Raw genomic sequence first — 5523 nt, 5'->3', positions numbered from 1 at the left:
AATGAAACACGCTCGGGTTTCGGCCCGCTTTTTTTTCTCTATGGGGCGTCGCTATTTTCATCGCCATTAGCATCGCATTTGTAATGCTAATAGCAACGCAAATAGTGATGTCGTTGTTCCTATGTCACTACCTGCCATCGCTATTCCTGTGTTTCCTTGTAGTGTTCCTTAAAAAAATCATGGAGGAGCTAACAAAGTTGTATAAGATTTGCCATCACAAGTCCACTCCTTACTACCCCAGAGCCAATGGGCAACTTGAAGTCACCAATCACATCCTTTGCTCGATCTTGACAAGAACGATTGCCACACATCGTCGTGACTGGGAGGATCGAATTTCACAGGCCCCCTGGGCATACAAAACCTCCAATAAGGCAGCTACAGGACAGACCCCTTTACAGCTGGTGTATGGTACAGAAAACGTCTTCCCTGTTGAACTGGAATGGCCCTCTTTATGAGTGGCAGTTAGGAATGCTAGGGAGATAATGAGTCACTTCAATGCTACCTCCTGCACTTGGAATGTTTGGATGAGATTCGGAGGATGGCTCTACATTGCATGGAAACCACTCAAGTGCGATGCAAGGCCTATCATGACAGTTTCATCAAGCACAAGGAGTTCAAAGAAGGTGATCTTGTCCTAGCCAATGATTCAAGATTTGGCAAGTTTCCTGGCAAGCTTCAACAATGGTGGATGGGCCCGTACAAGGTACTTGCTGTTAGTCCTAATGGCTCTGTTCAGGTGCAGACCATTGATGCCTCTGATGATCCTTTTCTGATCAATGGCTATCGTCTGAAGAAGTACTTCCCTCCTTGGGAATCTTGACTATCACAATCAACCTACCCTCTCTCTTTTGGACATCGCACTGTCATTCTCTTCGTGCTTCTGATAGCCCTTATGACTCTCCTCATGAGGCAGTCTCATTCTACTATCCCCTCATAGATACCTCTCAACCCTACCTTGTTCTCTTCTCGTCTGATCCAACAACGGTGGCGAGGTTGGTCTTGACACATGGTATTTCTACCATTCTCTTTATTAACAAAAAAAAGACCAAAAAATTTTGTTATGGGAGAAAAGGAAGAAATTCCCTGTCAGAACAGGTCTCGTTCCAAGAAAAGGTGGAAACACCCTTGGGACGGGAAGCTAACTGGGGAAAAGGTGGTAACACCCTACAGTTCAAGATAGCTGATTCATCAGTAGCACCTTTCTAGCAAGTAATTTAAAGCCACCTCCCTTGGTGCGCTGTCTCTGTAATATCAGTCTATCTGCCCTTCTTAACAGACCACCTTTCTTACAAATAATTGAAGTACGAGACTTATTAGCTACCTCCCTGGGTACGCCTTGTCTTCAATATCTTGATGACAACAACAACCGGCATGATCTTCATCACCAGCCCCTTGAGTGATGTGAGCTTTCATCCTAACAGGATGGGGACGTGCGTATGGGGGCTTCAGAGAGTGAGATAGAGGGCGAGGTGAGTGACCAGTCTTTCCCTTCAAATCAAATGAGAGGTGAGATGTATGAACGGAGTGTTGCACACACGGGTTGGGCCTCTCAATACACAACGCACGATCTATTTCTATGCACTGCAACATAAGGCTCCCTGGCCCTCCTTCTTGCACTATATGTTGGCACAAGGCGGGATGCACTGTTACACCATCTAATGTGCACAAGGCATACAACATCTACACAAGTGACAGTGAGGATTACATCAATGGGTTTGAGGAATGGGCTGCTCTCTGTATCTTTCAACAAAGCGTGAGATAGAGGGTGGGTTGAGTGTAATGGGTGTTTCTTCAATCAATTATTGAGAGACGAGGATTGAGGGATGTTATGACAATTGGCATCATGTACATTTCTGTTTCCATCTGCCCCCATGGGATTGGTCTTTGCCATCAGAGCAAGACACATCACTCTTTTCTGTACACGGTAGTGCAAGGCTCCCTAGCCTTCCTGCTTGCATCTATGCTAGATGGGGTTGGATGCATTGATGCACCATCAATTGTGCACCCTAGCATACTCCCTCTGCACCACCCCCTTGTCGATTCCTAAATCAGGTATGAGATTGGTGTTTCTATCAATATTAACTCAAGTGATGTAAGTTATGGGGTGAGTGACTGTTCTCTCATTCCATTTGAGTGCCCATGAGTTGAGTGACTATCCTTCGTCAATGACACCTACCCCGATGGGCTTTATCAACCAAGTACCTCCTTGGGTGCTGCTGCATGGTCCTTGCCATGCTGGGCTGAACGCTAGAGCGAGCCGTGGTACCTCCTGCAGCTAACTGCAACCCTTCTGTAGCAGTGACGGTTCCTTCGATCATACGTGAAACATGCCAAGTCTTTCTAACCTTCTCATTATGATTGCAAGTGTACGTCATGTTTTAAGTGTAGGGACGCTAAAGTCCAGTTGGTCGACGAGTCCTAGGATATGTTGCTGCATCTAACCCTGCAAATAACCCTGTCCGTTAAGGTTTTAAGTGTGGGGACGCGTCTCTACGTGTCTATGATGCATACCCCCTACCTATGCCTTACTTTAAATCTTGCATGTATGCCATGATCTGATTTTACCCTAATGGGGTCCCTTTCCCACCCACCCGTCCTTGTTCAACCCACCCTTGGGGCCGTTCCTTCTCTTTTTTCCTTTATCCTTTGTTGTGACGTTTTTCCATGTGAACACATCCTACATTCATTGAAACCCACATCCCACATTACAGGCCTATTCATCCCTTTGCCCTGACTATGCTTCAACCCCTGTTCCGGTTGACGGTTCTTGCATTATACTTTTTGATGCATTTCCCGTACATTAGCTGATTTTCCATGTGAATGCACATTTATTGCTTTCGAACAACAATCTGACACGACAGCCTTGTCCTCCATCTTGCCCCCTACAATTTTTCCTTTTTTGCTCCCTATCCTTCCGATGCACAGTTCATCCGCTATTAATTTTTGCACGTTTTCGGGCCATTTTAGTGCATATTTTTCACATTTTTCCATATGAACATACCCTATTTTCACCGAAATTCCAGTTTCATTTGACTTCTGTGTCCCGCTTTTCCACCCTCTTTCGACTGTTGGATTTTCCATTATTAATTTTTCAATATATTTTTTGTATCATTTTTGGTATTTTTCGCATGTGAATCCCTTCTAACTTCACCGGAAGTGCATCTTGACATGATGGCCCTATGCATCCACTTCCCGTGGACATTTTCTCTTTTTACTGTCCTTCATTTCACTGCTCGGTTCTTTCTGTATTCATTTTTTAGCCCATTGTCAGGTTCTTTTTTGGGTTTTTCCCATGCGACCGTGTTCTTTCTCAGTCGGCGGTACCATGTTTTTCTGTGATAGGTTTGTCGGGGGACGCATTCTTTGGCACACTTTTCCTTCTTTCCGCCCTGCATTCCAGTGAGCGGATTTTCCAATATTCATTCGTGTATGTGTTTTTGGAGCCGTTTTTGTGTTTTTCCCATGTGAACACCCTGATTTTGCCTCGGCATCCATGTCGCAGTTTTCTGACATCTTCCCCCCGTCTCCTGGCACATTTTTCATTTTTACAATCTTTCAATCCGGTGTATGGTCACCTGACAATCTCGAGCGTCGACTCCTGTAGGAGCATCATCCAAAGGAGCTTATGACTCATGTCACTTCGGATCCATACCTCTAAAAAAGGCAGATGCATGACCTCTTCATGGCACTTTCCATATCAAGTTTAGGACTATAGCAACCCCATGGTGGCTGATCCTGAAGTTCTAAAATGGTGAAGATTATGCAGGGTAGCACAAGTATGAAGGCACTAGTTTAGCTCACTCCACATATACTTAAGCTGATGTCACGTTGACGCAGCCACGCTTTGGGGACTTGATCGGAAAGCCCCATTCAATATAGGTTTCATAGACTATTGCAAAAAAAAAAAAGAAGAAGCTTATCATCTTCTAACATGTTGAATGGGGATAAACTAGTAGGAAGGACGTGGGTTGACACATTTTGTGTCCCCTTCGACATCCTCAAGCTAGTATATGATGGAAGTCTCATGGATGCTAGGTTTTCAAACAAACAAATGAGACTTGAGCTCAAGCACGTCTTTGGATTTGATGGGATTTTATATGTGGTGATGATCATGTTGGTCTCCCCATGTTACTTTGCAAAGAGTCCACAACCCCTCCGTAGGCATACGCAAAGGGATTGCTTTTGTTTCCTATTTCATATATCATTACATTCCCATCATAGAGGAATTTGCTTACATGGTGCTATTCTTTTTCTCATAGTTCTTGATGATATGCCTTTTCTAACTCGATGGAATATGACTCCTATGCAACTCCATGTGACTTGTCTTTGTTTGGCGCTCTTGAGACATCAAATGATACTTTGATAGAGTCACGAGTCCCTATTCCTTTGTTGAGCTACCTTTCACAGTGTGACTTGTATAAAGAGTCCATTTCAATATTTAGATGGCTTCAAAAGTGGAAGTATCCAAAATTTTCGCTACTTTTATGCTTAAGTCCCCCATATTTGATAGACGCTCAGTTAATAAAGAGTTTGTTTGTCCTACATTGCTATCTTTGCACTCAAACACCAAATATTTTTGTGAAAACAACAACAAACACAACAAGCAACACACAAAAAAAAAAACAAAACACACACCAACCAAACACCCAAACCACACAAGGGACACCCAAACCAAAAACAAACAAATCATAATACTAACTTATTTTTAAATTTTTTAAAAAGCCTAAAAACCACCAAGAAAACCCAAAAAGAAGCCACCCCACAAAAAAAACACAAGAAAACAAAAACGAAAAACCCAAACAAAAAAAGAAAAAAAACAACAAAAAAATGAGAAAAAAAGCAAAACAACACCCACATGACCAATACCTGTTTTTTAAACAACAAAAACAAAACACCAAACCCAACCACCCTCACTAAACTAAAATCAAAGCACAAAAATAAAAATACAAGAGAAAAAAGACCATTAAAAATAAATAATAAAACAACTACTTACCTGTCGACACCCTCCTCCTCATGCGTGCCATCGTCATCATCCCTCCCACCATCTCCTCTCCCTCTCGCCTCCTCGTGCGTCTGCTCTTGTCTGCATCACCATCCTCCGTGCCCTGCCATCTCCTCTCCCTCTCACCTCCTCCTCCACTTGCTCTCCTCGCCATCACCATCATCCCTCCCGTCATCTCCTCTCCCTCTCCCCTCCTCCTTTGCATCACCATCCTCCTCGCCCCGCCATCTCCTCTCCCTCTCGCCTCCACCTATGCCTACTCTCCTTGCCATCGCCATCATCCCTCCCGCCATCTCCTCTCCCTTTCGCCTCCTCCTCTGCATCACCATCCTCCTTGCCCCGCCATCTCCTCTCCCTCTCGCCTCCTCCTCTTCATCACCATCCTCCCCGCCCTGCCATCTCCTCTCCCTCTTGCCTCCTCCTCTGCATCGACTCCTCTTCCTCCTTTGCATCACCGCCATCTCCTGTGCCCCACCGCTTCCGCCACCTTTGCCCCACCGCTTCTGCCACCTCTCGTCCCA

Source organism: Lygodium microphyllum, chromosome 4 (genome assembly GCF_053477565.2).
Source record: "Lygodium microphyllum isolate KBCC chromosome 4, Lygodium_microphyllum_v1.1.10, whole genome shotgun sequence".
Lineage (NCBI taxonomy): Eukaryota > Viridiplantae > Streptophyta > Polypodiopsida > Schizaeales > Lygodiaceae > Lygodium > Lygodium microphyllum.
Note: the sequence above shows the minus strand (reverse complement) of the source record.